This window comes from Pinus tabuliformis, chromosome 9, assembly GCF_031772625.1.
Source record: "Pinus tabuliformis cultivar Carrire ecotype Pingquan chromosome 9, CPIR1, whole genome shotgun sequence".
Classification (NCBI taxonomy): domain Eukaryota; kingdom Viridiplantae; phylum Streptophyta; class Pinopsida; order Pinales; family Pinaceae; genus Pinus; species Pinus tabuliformis.
This window is the reverse complement of record NC_142307.1, coordinates 1,120,229,895-1,120,253,816: the sequence shown is the minus strand read 5'-3', so window position 1 is coordinate 1,120,253,816 and position 23,922 is coordinate 1,120,229,895.

Here is a 23,922-nt window from a genome sequence, read left to right as displayed (position 1 = left end):
ACTACTTATGACAATAAAATGGAGGAACATCTAAATAACAGTGGTTGTTATAAAATCATCAATAAAGATCCCAATGAGAAAATTATGCAGGAAATAATTAAGAAAATCAAAGAATTATCTCTGGATGACATCACAAAAAAGAAAATCATCCCTAATAGTTCCATTATTCCTAGAATTTATGATGCTCCTAAAGTCCATAAACCTAACATACCTCTTAGACCGATAGTCAATACCATAGGTTCCCCTACTTATCTTCTGGCAAAACACCTAGGCAAAAAACTTAGACCCTTGTATGATACTCCTTCTTATACTAAAGACTCATATTCTTTTTTTCAATGGATTAACAACATAGAAATGAAGGATGATGATCTTATGGTTAGCTTTGATATTGTATCTCTTTATACTATGATTCCTATCGATGAAGCTATTAATATCATGAGAAACATCACGGATAAAGAAACTATGGATCTTCTGGAGCTTTGCTTAAAATCCTCTTACTTCGGTTTCAAAGGTAAAATTTATGAACAAACCCATCGTGTGGTTATGGGCTCTCCTCTATCCCCCATAGTTGCCAACATCTTCATGGAGCACTTTGAACAGAAGGCTCTGAGGTAATTTCCATACACCCCTAAAGAATGGAAAAGGTTTGTCGATGACATATTTTCCAAATGGAGTCATGGAAAAGAAAAACTTGACCTATTCCTCAATCACTTAAATAGCCTTTCTAACCATATAAAATTTACTATTGAAATTGAAAATAACAACCAACTTCCCTTCCTTGATATCCTTCTAACCAAAAAAGATGGGTCACTTGGCTTCCAAGTCTATAGAAAGAAAACCCATACAGAACGATATCTTCATGCAAATTCTCATCACCACCCTAAACAAAAGATTGGCATCATTAGGACCTTAACCACTAGGGCGGCCAAAATATCTGATCCTGACCATTTAAATGATGAACTCAACCATCTTCACAAAGTGTTTGAATTAAATGGCTATAATAGGAACACAATTAAGAGAGCCATGCACCTATCATTAAACAAGAATAATAATGATATCAAAGATCAAAATTCATCAACTCGTAAGGTCTCCCTTCCGTACATAAAAGGCACCACTGATAAAATTTCTAAAATTCTTAATAAACACAACATCAATGTAGCCTTCACCACTGCCAACACCATTAGACAATTATTCAACTCAGTCAAGGATCCCATAAACCCTAACCTTCAAAAAGGTGTTTATGTTATTCCTTTCTCATGCGGAAAAGAATACATAGGTGAAACAGGTAGGTCTCTTAACATCAGAATTAAAGAACACACTGTTGACTTAAGAAGAGAAAGGACCTCAAAATCAGCCTTACCAGAACATGTTCACTCTTCCTCTCATTACATCTGCATGGAAGAAGTCAATCTAATTAGAAAAGAAGACCATTACCTTAAAAGGAAAATCAAAGAAGCCATTGAGATAGAAAAAAGGAAGAACAACTTGAACCGAGACGATGGATTAAAACTAAGCAACACCTGGAAACCCTTGCTTGAGATCTTAAAGAATCAATAATTAAGTCATATCCTTTTTAATAATTTAATCCCTCCTCTTTCATTAAAAGATTAATTAAATATAAATCAATTCATCAAGGAAACATTATCTAACATCCTCCTTAAACAATAAAATATAAACATAAATAAACATGTAAATCAAATAACTAGTTATTTCATAACTAATCATTTGATAACATTAAAATAAATTAAAATCATAACTTATTAATTACAATAGCATGTTAACACTTGTATTTAAATTAAGCATATAGTCGTCTCATATTAAAACAATTAGAAAATAAACAATAGGAATTATATATGAAATTATAGTGAATTAATTAAATAGATTAGTTAATCAATTAAACAAATTAATTATTAAACAAATTAATTAATTAGTTAAACAAATTAATTAGTTAATTGGTTTAATTAATTAATTACACAAACTAACTAATTAATTAATTAGGGAATTAATTAAAACAAATTAATTAATTCCTTAAATAAACAATAGGAATTATATATGAAATTATAGTGAATTAATTAAACAAGTTAGTTAATCAATTAAACAAATTAATTATTAAACAAATGAATTAATTAGTTAATTGGTATAATTAATTAATTACACAAACTAATTAATTAATTAATTTAACAATTAATTAATTAATTAAGCAAATTAAATAATTAATTAAACATCTTAATTAAGTAAGTAAACAAACTTAATTAAATTAATTAATTAGTTAAACAAATTAATTAGTTAATTGGTTTAATTAATTAATTTCTCAAATTAATTAATTAATTTAATTAATTAATTAAACAAATAATTAATTAATTAATTAAACAATTAATTAATTAGTTAAACAAACTAATTGATTAATTAAACAACTTAATTAATTGAAAAAAAAATCTGAATATTAACAAAATTGGAGATTGGCCAGCCTAATTTCTTAGATTAATTTCTTTCATAACCTATATATATATAACCTTAAATTTAGCTCATGGATACATCATTAATATCTCTAGAATAGTTATTGTCATAGCCCCTAATGATGGACTCACTTGGTAGTCCGAAACATTGGGTTCATAAAACTCTATAACAGGTCATTCCTCCTCTATTTAAAACTATCCTCACCTGTATGGATTCATTATTTAACAACATCAAGTCCTACCATGGAAGGGACATGATGGATAACGCATTAGAATTCGAGAAATTAAGATTATCCAGAGCGAAACTGATTTCCAATCTAAATTTTCTTAAAAATTGCAGAGATAACAATCTCATTCCCAAATTCGCTATCTGCAAACATCCTCTTCGCTTGGGCAGAAATCTGTCCAGTTTCAAAAAATTAAGTGAAACCCTAATTAGAAATGAAATTAAATGGGTTAGATCTAAATGAATGAAAACTTATCAAAAACTTCTTACCTCTCATCTATACCTTTCCTCATATCTTAGACATGATCTATGGCAATCCTTGGATGCGATTACATTCATAAAAACTGAGAAATGGTTAACAAAGGACAACAACAAAAAATTAAAGAAATTGAACAATTTAAGAAATGGTTGTACAGATTATAACTCTTACTCCACTAATAGCAACCAAATACCTAATCCAAACAACGCTTTACCAATAAACATAAACATACAACCCTTAAAGAACAACGTTGATATTTTCTCTAGGCAATACAATTTTAATTACCATACACATATTGCTCACAAATCACGAAGAGGTAACAATTCAGAACAAGATAAGAGCAGCGTGGTTATGAAAGGTCTGCCAACCGAGAAGAGCAATGTGGGCATAATTGGTCCCTCTGTCATGTACAACAACACGTAGGACAGAGCACCGTATGGAAACATAATTAGTGTAGATACAATGAGTTTACAGGCTTCTAATAGTAATCAAATCCCAAATCTTGACAACGCTCTACCTACAAACATTAACACACAACCCTTCATGAACAACACTGATAGTATTAATGTTTTATCTAGCACGCACTCCAGAAGGTAATCCAATTTTAATTACCAAACAGATCTTTCTCACAGAACACCGCGAGGTAATAGCATAGAACAAGATAAAGCAACACCCAGAAAAGCAGCATATGTATTTCACCAAGAGTAAACATCATAGATATGGAGCATGATGACAATAACACGCGAGAGCATAGCTCTCTGGAGGGCAACAACACAGATACAACCTACAAAAATTTGAGCTTCCCTCGTAAGAAATGTAGCCCATCTAAAATTTGAACCATACATCCCAATCAAAGTCCGAAATCAGATAATGCACAGGTCATTAACTTATCAGATGTCCACCTAAATCATGCAACTGAATCCATCCTGAGAAAAGGTCTAAATTTTTTATAACCCTTAATAAAATACCTGTGGAGGAGGTCATCAATAATATTGAAGTAGCTATTAAAAACCTAGATATAGCAAAAAGTGAAGAAATCAAACAATACATTGCTAAGATTCTTAGAACTTCTAAACCTCCTGCATCTAACATATCCTTAGAAGAAAAAAGAGCCTTAAACAACCTCAGAGAAAATAAAAACATAGTAATCCTAAAGGCTGATAAGGGCAACGCAAGTGTAATTATGAATAGAACTCATTATGACAATAAAATATAGGAACATCTAAATAATAGTGGTTGTTATAAAATCATTACTAAAGATCCCAGTGAGAAAATTATGTGGGAAGTAATTAAGAAAATCATCCCTAATAGTTCCATTATTCCTAGAATTTATGGTGCTCCTAAAGTCCATAAACCTAACATACCTCTTAGACCTATAGTCAATACCATAGGTTCCCCTACTTATCTTTTGGCAAAACACCTGGCCAAAAAACTTAGATCCCTGTCTGGTAATACCCCTTCTTATATTAAAGACTCATATTCTTTTGTTCAATGGATTAACAACATATAAATGTAGGATGATGATCTTATGGTTAGCTTTGATATTGTATATCTTTATACTATGATTCCTATCGATGAAGCTATTAATATCATGAGAAACATCACGGATAAAGAAACTATGGATCTTATGGAGCTTTGCTTAAAATCCAATTACTTCAGTTTCAAAGGTAAAATTTATGAACAAACCCATGGTGTGGTTATGGGCTCTCCTCTATCCCCCATAGTTGCCAACATCTTCATGGAACACTTTGAACAGAAGGCTTTGAGGTCATTTCCATACACCCCTAAAGAATGGAAAAGGTTTGTCAATAACATATTTGCCAAATGGAGTCATGGAAAAGAAAAACTTGACCTATTCCTCAATCACTTAAATAGCCTTTCTGACCATATAAAATTTAATATTGAAATTAAAAATAACAATCAGGTTCCCTTCCTTGCTATCCTTCTAACCAAAAAATATGGGTCACTTGGCTTCCAAGTCTATAGAAAGAAAACCCATACATAACAATATCTTCATGCAAATTCTCATCACCACCCTAAAAAAAAGATTGGCATCATTAGGACCTTAACCACTAGGGTGGCCAGAATATTTGATCTTGACCATTTAAATGATGAACTCAACCATCTTCACAAAGTGCTTGAATTAAATGGCTATAATAGGAACAAAATTAAGAAAGCCATGCACCTATCGTTAAACAAGAATAATAATGATATTAAAGATCAAAATTCATCAACTCCTAAGGTCTCCCTTCCGTATATAAAAGGCAACATTAATAAAATTACTAAAATTCTTAATAAACACAACATTAATGTAGCCTTCACCCCTGCCAACACCATCAGACAATTATTCAACTCAGTCAAGGATCCCATAAACCCTAACCTTCAAAAAGGAGTTTATGTTATTCCTTGCTCATGCGGAAAAGAATACATAGGTGAAAGGGGCAGGTCTCTTAACATCAGAATTAAAGAACACATTGCTGACTTAAGAAGAGAAATGACCTCAAAATCAACCTTAGCAGAACATGTTCACTCTTCCTCTCATTACATCTGCATGGAAGAAGTCAAACTAATTAGAAAAGAAGACCGCTATCTTAAAAGGAAAATCAAAGAAGCCATTGAGATAGAAAAAAGGAAGAACAACTTGAACCGAGACGATGGATTAAAACTAAGCAACACTTGGAAACCCTTACTTGAGATCTTAAAGAATCAATAATTAAGTCATATCCTTTTTAATAATTTAATCCCTCCTCTCTCATTAAAAGATTAATTAAATAGAAATCAATTCATCAAGGAAACATTATCTAACATCCTCATTAAACAATAAAACATAAACATAAATAAACATATAAATCAAATAACTGGTCATTTCATAACTAATCATTTGATAACATTAAAATAAATTAAAATCATAACTTATTAATTACAATAGCATGTTAACACTTGCATTTAAATTAAGCATATAGTCGTCTCATATTAAAACAATTAGAAAATAAACAATAGGAATTATATATGAAATTATAGTGAATTAATTAAACAAGTTAGTTAATCAATTAAACAAATTAATTAATTAGTTAAACAAATTAATTAGTTAATTGGTTTAATTAATTAATTACACAAACTAACTAATTAATTAATTAAAGAATTAATTAAAACAAATTAATTAATTCCTTAAATAAACAATAGGAATTATGTATGAAATTATAGTGAATTAATTAAACAAGTTAGTTAATCAATTAAACAAATTAATTAATTAGTTAATTGGTTTAATTAATTAATTACACAAACTAATTAATTAATTAATTAAAACAAATTAATTAATTGATTTAACAAATTAATTAATTAATTAAACAATTAATTTAACAATTAATTAATTAATTAAACAAATTAATTGATTAATTAAACACCTTAATTAATTAAGTAAACAAATTAATTAAATTAACTATTTAACAAATTAATTAATTAGTTAAAAAAAATTAATTAGTTAATTGGTTTAATTAATTAATTTCTCAAACTAATTAATTATGGAATTAATTAAAACAAATTAATTAAATAATTTAACAAATTAATTAATTAATTTAACAATTAATTAATTAATTAAACATATTAATTGATTAATTAAACAACTTAATTAATTAAAAAAAATAATCTGAATATTAACAAAATTAGAGATTGGCGGACCTAATTTCTTAGATTAGTTTCTTTCATAACCTATATATATATATATATATATATATATATAACCTTAAATTTAGCTCATGGATAGATCATTAATATCTCTAGAATATCTATTATCGCAGCCCTGATGATGGACTCACTTGGTAGTCCCAAAAGTTGGGTTCATAAAACTCTATAACAGGTCATTCCTCCTCTATTAAAACTATTCTCACCTGTATGGATTCATTATTTAACAACATCAAGTCCTACCATGGAAGAGACATGATGGACAATGCATCAGAATTCGAGAAATTAAGATTATCCAGAGTGAAACTGATTTCCAATCTATTTTTTTTTTAATTATAGAGATAACAATCTCATTCCCAAATTCGCTATCTACAAACATCCTCTTCGCTTGGGCAAAAATCTTTCCAGTTTCAAAAAATTAAGTGAAACCTAATCAGAAATGAAATTAAATGGGCTAGATATAAACTAATGAAAACTTCTCAAAAACTTCTTACCTCTCATCTATACCTTTCCTCATATCTCAGACATGATCTATGGCAATCCTTGGATGCGATTACATTCATAAAATCTGAGAAATGGTTAACAAAGGACAACAACAAAAAATTAAAGAAATTGAACAATTTAAGCAATGGTTGTACATATTATAACTCTTACTCCACCAACAGCAACCAAATCCCTAATCCAAACAACGCTCTACCAATAAACATAAACACACAACCCTTAATGAACATCGTTGATATTTTCTCTAGCACACGCTGTGGAAGGCAATATAGTGTTAATTACCATACACATATTGCTCATAGATCACCAAGAGGTAACAACGCAGAACAAAATAAGAGCAGCGTGGCTATGAAAGGTCTACCAATCCAGAAGAGCAGCGTGGGTATAATTGGTCCCTCCGTCATGTACAACAACACACAGGATAGATCACCGTATGGAAACATAATTAGTGTAGATACAATGAGATTACAGGTTTCTAATAGTAATCAAATCCTGAATCTTGACAACGCTCTACCAACAAACATCAACACGCAACCATTCATGAACAATGTTGATACTATTAACAATTTATTTAGCATGCACTCCAGAAGGCAATCCAGTTTTAATTACCAAACAGATCTTGCTCACAGAACACCAAGAGGTAATAGCACAGAACAAGATAAAAGCAGCACCCAGAAAAGCAGCATATGTATTTCACCAAGAGTAAACAGGGTAGATATGGAGCATGATGACAATAACATGTGAGAGTATAGATCTCTGGAGGGCAACAGTGCAGATACAGCCTACAAAATTCCAACTTCCCTCCTAGGAACAATAGCCTATCTAAAATTCGAACCATACATCCCAATCAAAGTCCGAAATCAAACAATGCCCAGGTCATTAACTTATCAGATGTCCACCTAAATCGTGCAACTGAATCCATCTTGAGAAAAGTTCTAAATTTTTCTATAACCCCTAATAAAATACCTATGGAGGAGGTCATCAATAATATTGAAGTAGCTATTAAAAACCTAGATATAGCAAAAAGTGAAGAAATCAAACAAGACATTCCTAAGATTCTTAGAACTTCTAAACCTCTTGCATCTAACATATCCTTAGAAAAAAAAGAGCCTTAAACAACCTTAAAAAAAATAAAAACATAGTCATCCTAAAGGCTGATAAGGGCAACGCAACTGTAATTATGAATAGAACTCATTATGACAATAAAATGGAGGAACATCTAAATAATAGTGGTTGTTATAAAATCATTAATAAATATCCCAGTGAGAAAATTATGTGGGAAGTAATTAAGAAAATCAAACAATCATCTCTAGATGACATCACAAAAAAGAAAATCATCCCTAATAGTTCCATTATTCCTAGAATTTATGGTGCTCCTAAAGTCCATAAACCTAACATACCTCTCATACCTATAGTCAATACCATAGGTTCCCCTACTTAGCCAAAAAACTTAGACCCCTGTCTGGTAATACCCCTTCTTATATTAAAGACTCATATTCTTTTGTTCAATGGATTAACAACATAGAAATGAAGGATGATGATCTTATGGTTAGCTTCGATATTGTATCTCTTTATACTATGATTCCTATTGTTGAAGCTATTAATATCATGAGAAACATCATGGATAAAGAAACTGTGGATCTTTTGGAGCTTTGCTTAAAATCCTCTTACTTCAGTTTCAAAGGTAAAATTTATGAACAAACCCATGGTGTGGCTATGGGCTCTCCTCTATCCCCCATAGTTGCCAACATCTTCATAGAGCACTTTGAACAGAAGGCTTTGAGGTCATTTCCATACACCCCTGAAGAATGGAAATCGATGACATATTTGCCAAATGGAGTCATGGAAAAGAAAAACTTGACCTATTCCTCAATTTACTATTGAAATTGAAAATAACAACCAGCTTCCCTTCCTTGATATCCTTCTAACCAAAAAATATGGGTCACTTGGTTTCCAAGTCTATAGAAAGAAAACCCATACAGAACAATATCTTCATGCAAATTCTCATCACCACCCTAAACAAAAGATTGGCATCATTAGGACCTTAACCACTAGGGCGGCAAGAATATCTAATCCTCACCATTTAAATGATGAACTCAACCATCTTCACAAAGTGTTTGAATTAAATGGCTATAATAGGAACACAATTAAGAAATCCATGCACCTATCATTAAACAAGAATAATAATGATATCAAAGATCAAAATTCATCAACTCCTAAGGTCTCCCTTCTGTACATAAAAGGCACCACTAATAAAATTACTAAAATTCTTAATAAACACAACATTAATGTATCCTTCACCCCTGCCAACACCATCAGACAATTATTCAACTCAGTCAAGGATCCCATAAACCCTAACCTTCAAAAAGGTTTTTATGTTATTCTTTTCTCATGCGAAAAAGAATACGTAGGTGAAACAGGTAGGTCTCTTAACATCAGAATTAAAGAACACACTACTGACTTAAGAAGAGAAAGGACCTCAAAATCAATCTTAGCAAAACATGTTCACTCTTCCTCTCATTACATCTGCATGGAAGAAGTCAAACTAATTAGAAAAGAAGACCACTATCTTAAAAGGAAAATCAAAGAAGCCATTGAGATAGAAAAAAGGAAGAACAACTTGAATCGAGACGATGGATTAAAACTAAGCAACACTTGGAAACCCTTACTTGAGATCTTAAAGAATCAATAATTAAGTCATATCCTTTTTAATAATTTAATCCCTCCTCTCTCATTAAAAGATTAATTAAATATAAATCAATTCATCAGGGAAACATTATCTAACATCCTCCTTAAACAATAAATCATAAACATAAATAAACATATAAATCAAATCACTGGTTATTTCATAACTAATCATTTGATAACATTAAAATAAATTAAAATCATAACTTATTAATTACAATAGCATGTTCACACTTGTATTTAAATTAAGCATATAGTCGTCTCATATTAAAACGATTAGAAAATAAACAATAGGAATTATATATGAAATTATGGTGAATTAATTAAACAGTTTAGTTAATCAAATAAACAAATTAATTAATTAATTAAACAAGTTAATTAGTTAATTGGTTTAACTAATTAATTACACAAACTAACTAATTAATTAATTATGGAATTAATTAAGGAATTAATTAAAACAAATTAATTAATTGATTTAACAAATTAATTAATTAGTTATACAAATTAATTAGTTAATTGGTTTAATTAATTAATTTCTCAAATTAATTAATTAATACAATTAAAACAAATTAATTAATTAATTTAACAAATTAATTAATTAATTAAGCAATTAATTAATTAATTTAACAATTAATTAATTAATTAAAAAAAATAATTGATTAATTAAAAATAAATAAATAAATATGAATATTAACAAAATTGGAGATGAGCCGACCAAATTTTTTAGATTAATTTCTTTCATAACCTATATATATAACCTTAAATTTAGCTCATGGATACATCATTAATATCTCTAGAATATCTATTGTCGCAGCCCCTCATGATGGACTCACTTGGTAGTCTGAAAAATTGGGTTCATAGAACTCTATAATAGGTCATTCCTCCTCTATTTAAGAGTTATATCCTCCTGTAGCAAACCTGTAACTTCTTGTAGCAAACCTTTAATACCACTTTCCTTCACCAGTTTTGGTCTCCATTGCAACTATGAATTATTCTAGATGAATAAAGACCCCCAACTATGATTTTATGATCAGGGGAAGCTCCTAAGCCACTCCAACCCTTCCTTTTTATTCACTGCAAAAGCAAAGTAGACTTAATTTCTTTATCACAATTATAATGCAAGTTGGTTATTGATTTACAAGCAAGTGTGAACTATGTAGATGGTACACGCAATTCCGATGGTAGTTTGATGAATTATGCAAGATAAAACAACTTTCTTTCTACCAGTAGATTAACCTTTGTCCTTTCATGAATTGATTAGTTAGCATTTACAAGTTGAGCTAGTAGTATTTCCATTTCTTGAAAATAGAGTAACAATTCTATTTTTGCTTTGATTTCATGACATTCATTACATTACATCATATCAAAGAAAGAATGACACATTGTATGTTGCACATATAGTGTTGATACCTATTAAGTTTGTACAAACCCCGGGTTGATAATTAATGTTGGTAGTCTTGGGATTTGTAACATTCTTGTTGTAATACTAGGGTTGGTCATTTTTTGGTGTCATTGCCAAGGAGGTGTCAAAGTATGCATCTTTTTCTTCCCTAGTTGATTCATTTCTTTTTAATTTATGAAAAAAAAAAAACAAAAAATTGCATTAGACATCTTTCATTTCAAGAACAGAAAATTGCATTTCATTAGCATTCTTGTTGAAGAAAAATTCTCCAACACAAAACCCCCCTCCATTTGATCATGTGGTGCAGTAAGAGCCACATCACCATTTATTTTTGTAGGTAGAAGAATAAGAAGTGACAGAGAAGGTAGGAGCAATGCATGGAGATAATGAAAATTAGGAAGATGCTCTTGGATTTCCCATTCACGACACTGATGTTAGTGTGCACATGAAGAACATCCCTCCATCCTTTCTTCCAAACTTTCATGGTCTAAATTCAGAGGATCTGGAAACCTTTCTCTTTGAATTTGAAATCCTTTGTAGATCTTATGGTTACTTACTAAAAAATCAATAGTTGAGATTGTTTCTGGCAACATTGAAGGATAGAACTCTTAAATGGTTCATGAGTTTAGGGAATAATTCAATAATATCATGGAATGATATGCAAAAGATATTTCTAGAAAAATATAAAAATCATGATCTTAAAGAATAAATCTTTAGAATGAATCAAAAATAAGTTGAGAGCCTTGAGGATCTAATAGAGAGGTTCATGTATAATGTTAAGAGGGAAAAATTACATCATTTAGGATCTGACACACTAAAAATCTCTTACTTAGAACAATTAGGGATGAGTGGATTGATCTCCTTGATCTCATGAGTAGAGGTGGTGTATACCAATTATCATTTGAAGAAATTTGTAAAGCATGCAAACACATATCAAAAGAAAGGGCAAGAAGTAAATAAGCATAAAGATCAGTAAGTCAAGCTAAACTTGGGAATTTGTTTGATGACTTTAAAACATATATTCTTAGAAATCTAAGCAAACAAATAGAAATGTTAAGAATGCAGCATGAGAAAAACAAAGATGTTGATATTTGTATTGTCCATGCAGAATCAGGTGTTGCTAAATATTGCCCATCATTACCAAGGTTGAAGGAAGTTTACCAAGATGACAATGGAGAAATTCAATCACCAAAGTAGTTATGTTATGTAGCTCCAAGAGGACCATGGAAGCCTAGTCAACCTGGTATGATGCAAGAGACTAACTCACAATTTCAAACATATGCACACCCTTTCCTTGGCAACCTTGCCATCTCAACCCAAAAACCAATCTTGGAAACAAGTTTGCAAGGAAATTATGAGATAAATCAACAATATCCTTAATATTTTCCTCAATCTCCTCCATACCCAACTCCATGTTATCCCTACCATCCACCTCCACCACAACCACAACCCCAACCACATCCATCTCAAACATCCACTCCCACTCACCTACCTGTACCACCATTTCCAAACCCACACAAGGAAGTAGCTTAGTCCACTTACAATGTTGAGGTACAACACTTCCAAACATCTCCTCTTGATATAAATGGCATTCATCTTAGCTCAGGAAGAGTATTGTAAAAAAAGGAGATTTCCTTGATGTCATTGAAGGACAACATTCAAAAAAATAAGATTCAAATGAGAAGACCAAAGGATCATGGGTTGCACTTGATGGAGGGAAGACATTGGAATAAGAGATTGAAGAAGTTACATCATATTCACCATTAGATACTCTATGTGTTCAAGAGAATAATCACCAAAAAGTAGAAGATTTGAATTCCATGGTAGAAGAAGACATCCAAGATGATCCAAATCAGCAAGTGGACCAGGGGCATCACAACTATATTGAAATATGGTTCCAGAAAATTTTTAAGTTGCAGCAACACACTCTTCTTCAACAACTTTTTGATCTCATCTTAGTCAAAGCAATTTGTATCTCACATTTAGGTACATGTCAAAGAATATGTTTCAAGCCTACACATGATTTCATTTTTCATCCTGTTATGCAATTGGCTCCATTGGAAGTATTCCTACACTTGAAAATGATTTTGTTGTTTCAAGTAGAGTAGGATAGAAAAAAGAAATAAAATAAAAAATGAAAAATAAGAGGAAAAAAATATCAAGTGAAAACCTCCTTTGAGGCATCTGAGGTTGGCTCATTGATTGAAAACCTCCATGAGGTAGTCAATGGGTTGGAAAAAATAAAAATGAAAAATTCCTAGGTGAAAACCTCCTTTAAGGCACCTAGGCAGACCTACTAGTTGAAAACCACATTGAGGCAGCTAGTAGGCCTAAAAGAAAAAATGAAAAAATGAAAGAATAAATTATTTGCTCCATGTATCCCTTCTCATGAATGCAGGTGCTCTCCAACAAAGCATGAAACATGTCAGCATACAAGAAGAACAACAAGGCAAGGAGGATGGACAGGTTGCTTAGAGGATGATCAACTTTTTCAGTAGGGGGTGTATGATGGGCCTGCGAATTAGACAAAAATCAAGGCCCATCTAACCTTTTTTAGGGACATGAAGGCTATATTAAACCTCTCTGTATACACTTAATAATGTTTTTTTAGCTTTAATATGTTATTAGGAAAGTTTAGAAATGATTACATATTATGTGTCTAATATTATGATTTTTTTTTTTAAATTTGAAAATATTGGGCAGATTATGAAGATTTGGAGGATGAGATAATTTAGGGACCTTGATATGTTATTGAATGTTAGCTTTTCTATGCTAATATCAATTACAAAGTTATAAACAAATGTTTGTCCATTGATTCCTGTGCATAGGTTTCCTTAGGTTGTTTGTGAATGTAAACAGGTAAATTTAATCAAGTTTAATGTGACATTCATGAGCAAAATATCATAAAAGACGAGTGATAAACAACAACAATAAAAGTACAGAAAACCATCAATTGAACACTTAACACAATGTTTTGATGAAGGAGTTCACCCCTCCTGGGCTACATCTCCTTGGTCCATCTTCCATGGCTTGGGCCTCTGCATTAGATCAATATGGAAAAAATGCTGTTTACAAACCTCTACTACTCCTGAAACCTAGTCCATTGTGTTCAGAATGTCGAAATTAGCTAGGAACACCTTTTCCTCAGCCCAATTTGGTCGAAAAATGCTCCAGTCATGACCCAAATTGTTTTTCCCTAGAAAACCTCCTCCAAAACTGGAGGAACTCTAGTTAATAAATCTGGAGAAACCTCTGAATTTGGTGGTACCACCAAAACCGTCGCCGAATTAAACTCAAATTTAATTAAATATTAAGTGGAGTTTAATTAATATTAAACTACAAATTAGCGCATTAAGCACTTAGTTAAGGGCTAATCATTAGCCTTAACATTGGCGGTCTTCATGAGTGGGCACATACTGTGGATTTTGGCACAGTTTCCGCTAACTGTTCTGAAATCGTTAGCCTGATAGTTTCTGCGGAGGAGAGTTCACCTGCCTTTACATTAAATGTTAACAGTTTTGTTGTATCACGCTTTCCGCCGGTGTAATTGACCGCAACCATTACATGTTGGGTGGCTTTCACATGTTGCATTAACCATCGTGGTTTGTTGGAAACATCGGTTTGATAACCACGCAACTGTATTAACCCAAACCATCGAAGTGTTTACATGGAGGGTTTTCCTGCGAGCTAGCCCTCCTAACCCCCAAACTGTTGGTGATTACACTTTATATATGCGTGGAGAGATAATAGGTTAAGAAACATAGCATGGTATGGTAGTAAGTATTTTGGTTTGTGTAGAGGAGGTTGCGGGGTCGAACCCCAATGCCTCTATAAAAATTTTGATGTGCCATAACCCGACCTTTGGGGAGGGACATGTTGTGGCCTTTGGGCTTGCCACTTGTCCCCTCCTCATTGGTCCACTTCAAACCACTAGAAATTTGCCACGTCACCAACCTGATAACCAACCAAAATATGAAACTTGGCAAGTTCCAATTGAATGTTGACCGAAATTTGACCTTGCACAGTCACCTGCCACGTCAACATTATAGACTTTTGACTGTGCACTGACTGTGCATTATTTTTTAAATTTCTCCTGTTTGGCAAAGCGGATAGAACTTAATAACTTCCTCATATGAACTCGGTTTTCAGTGAAACAAGTTGCGTTAGGATCATTTTACTGAGACAGACGCGGTCATTTGAGTTTTGAGCCATTCTGAGAACATTTATTTTTGAGCTAAATACTGAGTGCTTGATCATTCCTCCCCACTAGAAGCCTTTTGGACCCCAAAAGACACTATCAATTGTTTAGTAGACGAGGGTACAACTCCCTCACCTTCTTGATCTGCAACCATTTGGATTTAGAAGGCATTTGTCCCTTGAGTCCCACTCTAAGGTATCCGGTGTTCCCTCTCTTTGAAGTTCTGGTTCTTCTGTCAAGTATGAGATCCTACTGAAGCTCATCAAGATATTCTGGCAAGAAATAATCTATTGATGGCATTTGAACATGCTCTCCTTGATAATCAATCAAAAGAGGCTCAAAAATCTCAAATTCTCAACATTAACAACAGAGTATATTGGCATATAAGGAGGCAAATCAAGCTTAAATGCATTATTACCAATCTTTTCCAGAATTTTAAAAGGACCATAATGGATTGGCTTAAGCTTTTTACCTTCCCCTTGAAGTCTCTCTTTGCTGACATATAACCAATTTTCATCTCCAACTTGAAATTTGTGATCAATGCGGTATTTTTCATGCCTTGCCTTGTTGCTGCTTTGACTCTTTTCCAGTTGTTCCTGCACTGTGTGATGTTTCAACTGAATTTTCTGTATGAACTTCCTTTGCTTATCGATGTTGTTGTAACCATTGATGGCAAAATCTTTGTCAAAGATGAAGTTTAATGGTGATCTTGACAATTACCCAAAACATGCCTCAAATGGTGATGTGCTTGTAGAAGAATGCTTTGCCTTGTTGTATGCATGCTATATGTAATGCAACTGTTCATCCCATAACTTGGGATGTTTGTGCAATATCCTCTAAGAAGATGAATGATTGTTCTATTAACCACCTCGGTTTTTCCATCTGTTTGTGGATGAAAGGTTGTACTCTTCTTCAACTTTGTGTCCATCATATCCTATAAATTTTACCAAAAATTCCCAACAAATCAAGAATCTCGATCACTTAAAATGGAAGTAGGAATACCAAAATGAACCCAAATGTTCTGGAAGAAAAGATGAGTTGTTTGTTCAATTGTAATTTTCTTTTTACATGGTGTTAGTATACACATTTTGTTGAACCTGTCTACAACTACATGCAAGTAATCCTAACATTTCCTTGACAATGGAAGACCTCCTACAAAATCCATTGAGATACTCTCCCATGGACGTGAAGGTACCGGAAGTGGAGTGTACAATCCTAGTTTCCTATTGCTATGCTTACTTGTTGGACACAAAGAACATCTTCTAATGAAACGAGATACATTATCAAACATGTGTGGCCAATAACGATACCTTTGGAGATTATATATTATCTTGCCTACACCAAAGTGTTTAGCAATCAATGAAGTGTGTGCCTCCCTTATGATATTGTTTCTTTCTCCCTATGGAATACATAACTTTCCCAAGTGATACAGCAAATTGTTATGTACATGGTAATCCAACTCTTCAATTTGGTTTCCTTGACTCAAGCTTGCATACACATCTCTAAATTCATTATCATATATATATTGCTCAATGTAACTTTCATGCAAAACATAATTATGCTTGAGTATAACAGATGAATTTACAATAGGCCTAGAAATCATTTAAGCTAACTTATTATAGATTCCCTTTTTTTACTTGACAACCAACTGAAATTTTTGTAGAAAACCCATCCATCTGAAGTGTCGTGACTGCTGCAACTTTGACTATGAATGTAAGTACTGCAATGGTTGATGGTCGGTATGGATAATGGTCTCCTTTCCCATCAAGTAGTGTTTCCATTTTTTGACACTCTGTACCAATGCGTAAAGTTCTTTATCATAAGTGGGATAGTTAGTCACAGCTCCATTAAAAATTTCAGAATGAAATGAAATGGGCTTGCCATGTTGCATATGAACTTCTCCCATGGCGTAATAACTAGCATCTGCTTGAATCTCAAATGGTTGTCTAAGATCCAGAAGAGCCAATACCGATGTTGAACTGATCTTTTGCTTCAAAGCATCAAATGATTTTTATTGTACATCTCCCCAATAGAATACTTTCTTGACACTAGTCAATGCATGTAATGGTGCTGCAATGGAAGAAAAATTAGCAATAAATTTCCTCCAATATTGTGTTGCCCCTAAAAATATTCTTACCTCTGTAACTGTATTGAGCTTGGGCCAATTCAAAATGACCTCAATGTTAGAGGGGTCTATCTTAAGCTCACCTCCTCCAACAATGTGTCCCAAATACACTAAATAATTCTTGACAAATTCACATTTTGACACCTTTAAAAGCAATTGTTCTTTTCTCAAGACATCAAGTACTTTGTTTACATGCATGACAACTTCATCTCTGGATTTGCTAAATATGAGAATATCATCTAAGTAAACAATGACAAAGTCATCTAGAAATAGTCTATATACATCATTAGTAACTTTCATGAAAATAGTTGGAGCATTTTTAAGACCAAAAGGCATAACAAGCCACTCAAAAAATCCTTGTTTAGTTTTAAATGTGGTTTTCCAAATGTCCTCTTCAACTATTCTAACTTGATGATAACCAATTCATAAACATAACTTAGAGAAATACTTTGCATACCTTAACTGATCAAGAAAATCATCAATTCTTGGGAGTGGATAACGATTCTTTACCGTGATTTTGTTCAGTGCACGAAAATCCACACACATGTGCCAAGTTCCGTCCTTCTTTGGCACCAAGACAATCGGCGAACCACATGGCGAAGTAGATGGACATATGATACCTTTGCTCAACAATTCTTGAATTTGTTTCTTTATTTCCATGCTCTCCATAATCGACATGTGATACATGCCAATGTTTGGAAGTGGAACATCCTGTTGTAGTTGTATCTCATGCTGAATTCCCCTCTTGGGAGGTAACCCCTTTGGTTCCTGAAACATATCGCCATGCTTGCTTACCACATCACACAAATCAGATTTCAATTTTTCATCACAACCTTCAAAAGATTCATAATCAATATCATTATTTTTCTTTATCATGAGAAGCACAAAATTTTTACTTTCATTTACTAGTCTCTTCATCTGCCCTACATTAACCAAAGAAATATTCATCTTTTTACGATGGACTCTCACAATGTACTCCACCCCATTCTTGAGCAATAAGTATTTGTTCTCATGGCAATAAAATACTGCTTTCCTATCATACAAATAAGGACTACCCAAAATGATTCCCGTTATTTCAAGTGGAACTACATCTAACTCAACTTCATCAATGAACTTTTTAGTAATGCCGAACTTGAATAAACACTTCCTTGTAACCTGTAAATTTGTATTATTGACTATCCAACCCAATGGATATGGTTTATGATGAGGTACAGTTTCAAGGTTAAGCTTTTTGACCAAATCTTCTGAAATTAAGTTTGATTGTGACCCACTATCGAATAATGCATCAATATTTCTATGATTTGAAATTACCCTTACATGAAACAACTCTATTCTTGGTTCTTCATTTGGAGTGTTGTTTTAACTGTGTGAGGAACTAGTGCTTGCAATAGCTTCTTTTCCTTTTGTGACGATGGCTGAAATCTTAGTCTCATCACCATAATTTGATCCAAGGTCATGTTGTGCGGTAGCGGTTGTCTTTTGTTTTCCCTTATTGTTTTGTTTCTTAGGCCTTAGTTCAGGATGCAATTTCCAACAATGGGCTTCATCATGCCTAGCTTTGCAACAATGTTGGCATATAGTTTTCTCCCCCTCTTTATTCACACTTGCATTCTTATTTCCCTTCCATTTTCCTCCCTTCTCTTTCTCCTTACCCTTGAAAAGCTTCTTCTTACTACCCTCTTCCTGAATGTTCTTTCCCCTTGCTTCAAGGTGCACGGCTTGCACACATACCTCATTCAAATTGCTTGGATTGAACATAAGGATAATATGTTTCAAATAGGAATGTAAACCCTCAATATATTTCAACAATGTATCTTGGGAATTCAAATTTGCTCCTAACAACAAAGCCCTGTTTCTAAACTCCTAGGTATAGTCTTGGATTGTTTGGCCTTTGAGCTGCCTAAAATTCTGCCAACTCATAATGGATTTTTGCATATAGGCTAAAGCGTAAAACTGTCTTTTAATTGCATAAACAAATTCAACCCAAGAAATGGATATCTTACCATGAATTCACATTTCCTCTTAAGTTTTTTCTTCCCACTAGACTAATGCTACTCCTTCTATCATCAATGAAGCCAAATGGATATTTATGTCATCTTCTTGAAGGTTCTGAACTCTACAGTATACCTCCAATTGTCTAACTTTTCGGCATTCGCCTCACCATTGTACATGGGAAGTTAAAATTTAATGTCTAATTTGAGTAAGGGAGTTTTTCCTTTTGGGGTTTGAGAATGGGTATGGACAAATTTTGTTGTGGAAGTGGAAGATGTTGTTATTTGAGATGTTAAGGATGACTAAGATGATGAGGAAGATGAAGATGGTGGAGATGGAGGAGGATTTCGTCCATTACCCTTTGAATGCTTCTTATCTTCCTTTTTATCTCCGGAGCTTCCTTCTCCATGTGGAGGCTTAGAACTCTCTCTAGCCATTCTAGTGTTCTTCTCTTCATAGAGGACCCTAACCTTGTCATTCAAGTCATAGAAATATTTCTTGAATGCTTCCTCTTCTGAAATACCTTCAGTCTCTTTGGCTCCTAACATGATGGTTGTGGATTCAGGCTTAGTTTCTAGTAATGCTTGTACCTTTTCAATCTCAATTGAAGGAAAAACTTGAGGTGTTTCAAGTGCAGCTGGAATTGGAACCTTGGGTGCAGATTGTGGCCTTATGGCTTTCCTTTTTCTGGGAATTCCCTCAGGAGTTGCAACCAACAGTTTTCCTTCTCCTCTATGCAACTTTAACCTTGTAAGCATCACAATTTTGCAACCATTAAAACCATACTTGCACAAAACTCAACAACAAAGAAAATAAACCTTTGCTCTTATACCTACTTGATCTATTATTGAATTTTAGTTTTGTTGTGCTAATATCAATTACCGATTTATAAACAAATGCTTGTCCATTTCTTCATGTGCATAGGTTTCCTTAGGTTGTTTGTGAATGTAAACAGGTAAATTTGATCAAGTTTAATGTGACATTCATGAGAAAAATAACATAAAAGACAAGTGCTAAACATTAGAAATAAAAGTATGGCAAAACATCAATTGAACGCTTAACACTTTTTTTTATTAAGGAGTTCACCCCTCTTGGGCTACATCTCCTTGGTTTAGCTTTCATGGCTTGGGCTTTTATATTAGCTCAAAATGGAAAAAAATCTTGTTTACAAAACTCTATTTCTCCTGAAACCTGCTCCAATGTGTTCAAAATGTAGGGACACCTGTTCCTGAGCTTAATTTGGTCGAAAAATGCTCCAGTTATGACCCAAGTTGTTTTTCCCTAGAAAACCTCCTCCAAAACTGGAGGAACTCCAATTAATCCCGCTAAATCTGGAGAAACCTCTGAATTTGGTGGTACCACTAAAACTGCTGCCAAATTAAACTCAAGTTTAATTAAATATTAAGTGGATTTTAATTAATATTAATCTACGGATTATCATGTTAAGCACGTAGTTAAGGGATAATCATTAGCCTTAACATTGGCAGTCTTCATGAGTGGGCACATGTCATGGCCAACATAGTTTCCACTAACAGTTCCGAAACTGTTAGCCTGATGGTTTACGCGAAGGAGAGGTCACATGCCTTTACATTAAATTTTAATAGTTTTGTTGTATCGTGTTGTCCGTTGATGTAACTGACCGCAACTGTTACATGTTGGGTAGTGTTCACATGTTGCATTAACCATCATGGTTTGTTGGAGCTGCCGATTTGATAATCGTGCAGTTGTATTAACCCAAACCGCCGAAGCATTCACATGCAGGGCTAGCCCTTCTAACCCCCAAACTACTGGCGGTTACATTTTATATATACACGGAGAGCTAATAAGTTAAGAAACATAGCATGGTATTGTGGTAAGTCTTGTGTTTTGTGTAGAGGAGGTCGCAGGGTCAAACCCCGACGCCTCCATAAAAATTTTGATGTGCCATAACACGACCTTTGGGGAGGGAAACGTGGCAGCCTCTGGGCTTGCCACTTGTCCCATCCTCATTGGTCCACTTCAAACCACTAGAAATGTGCCACATCACCAACCTGATAACCAGCCACAATATGACACTTAGTGAGCTCCAATTGGATGTTGACTGAACTTTGACCTTGCACAGTCACCTGCCACCTCAACAATATGGACTGCTAACTGTGCATTTTTTTTTAAATTTCTCATGTTTGGCAAATCGTACAGAACTCAATATCTTCCTCATATAAACTCATTTTTCGGTGAAACGAGTTGCATTAGGGTCATTTTGTCGAGGCGGATGCAGACATTCAGGTTTTGAGCCATTCTAAGAAATTTTATTTTTGATATAAATACTAAGTGCCTGATCAGATTTGCTCCCTACTACAGGAGGATAAATATTGGATAATAAATCAATAGGATATCATAAAATTATTGCACAAATTCTGGAGCTCCAATGATTGAGAAAATCTAGGAATGTGTTCCTTGTCATTTAATGCAAATTCATAGTATTGGGAACCAGATCCACTATTTGAGATATTTTGGAAGGGAAACCTTCCTTCTTTCAAGGAGAATGTCTCTTAATCATTTTTTATAAGTACCAATTCTAATTTTCCTCTAGAGGCATGTATTTCTTAGTCTTCCTTTGGATAAAACTTGTACTTTTGCAGCTCCACTTTCATTTCTAGTAGTGATGTAATTGGATTGATTCAAATAACAAAGCTTGGTGCCATTTTTAGCTTCTAAAGCTCGGTCTCCTTCATTGGAATCTGATTTTCCTTGGGCTTGGCCATTTCAGGAGGCTCAGAGCCCTTTTGTATAATTTACTTTTCTTCTTTTCACTTCTTATTCACATGCATTTCTTGTTCTTGTTTTTCCTATTTCTGCATTTAGTATTAATGTTTTTTTGTTGTTGTAGGATTGGGTTAAATGGTTGAAGTGAGTTATTTTTCAGGTTATTTACAGAGTCACAATCATATTTCATCCTTGGAACAAATTTTTAAGGTCATAGACATCATTGAGCTACTTGGATTAGTTTACTTATTCAAAATCTAAAATTTCTCGAAGTCCATTGTAGCAAATAGTAGTAATTTTCTGTTATTTTTTTTGGAGCATGCTAATGAGCATCATTTAGGTTTATTCAACTTTCAATAGATCATAAAAACATTCAAGTAAATAACAAAATTTACCCCATTGCATTAGGTTAGGCATTTGATAGGTTAACTAGCTAACTAGTTCTCAAATCTCTAGATTTTAGAGTAGTAATCTTCTGCTATTGTTTAGCACATGTAAACAAGAGTATTTTGGAGTGATTCCACTTGGAATTGAGACCTAATACATCCTACTAAATAAAAAATTTGTTTTGTCACATTTTCATTTGATTTCCTTTGTCATTTGGTGAGTTGTCTCTTTTTGTAGCAAACATGTAACTTCTTGTAGCAAACCTGTAACACCACTTTCCTTCATCAATTTTGATCCCCATTTCAACTATGACTTATTCTAGATGAATAATGACCCCCAAATATGATTTTATGATCAGTGGAAGTTCTTAAGCCACTCCCACCCTTCCTTTTATTCATTGCAAAAGCATAGTAGACTTAATTTCCCTATCACAAGTATGATGCAAGTAGGTTATTGATTTACAAACAAGTGTGAACTAGGTAGATGGTACATGCAATCCTAATTGGTAGTTTGATGAATTATGAAAGATAAAATAACTTTATTTCTTAAATTAGATTAACCTTTGTCCTTTCATGAATTGACTAGTTAGCATTTACAAGTTGAGAAAGTAACATTTCCATTTCCTGCAAATAGAGTAACAATTCCATTTTTGCTTTGATCTCAAGACATTCACCCCATTACATCAGATTAACAAAATAAGGATACATTGTTTACTGCAAATATAGTGTTTATACCTCTTAAGTTTGTACAGACCCTGGTTTGATAATTAAAGTTGGTAGCCTTGTGAGTAGCCTAAAAGAAAAAATGAAAAGAAACAATTATTTGCTCCATATATCTCTCTCTCATGAATTCAAGTGCTCTCCAACAAAGCATGAAACATGTCAGTGTACATGAACAACAATAGGGAAAGGAGGACGTATAGGTTGCTCAGAGGATGAGCAACAATTTCAGTAGAGGGTATGATGAGACTCAAAATTAGACAAATTAAGGTCCATATAACCTTTCTTAGGCACATGAAGGCTATATTAAACCTCTTCTTCTACACTTTTTTTAGCTTTAATATGTTCTTAGGAAGGTTTAGATATGATTTCATATTATGTGCCTAATATTATTTACTTTTGTAGAAAATTGTGAGAATATTGGGCAGATAATGAAGATTTGGAGGATGAGATAATTTAGGGACTTGCTCCCTACTGCAGGAGGATAAAGATTGGTTAATGAATAAATAGGATATTATGAAATTATTGCACAAATTGTGGAGCTCC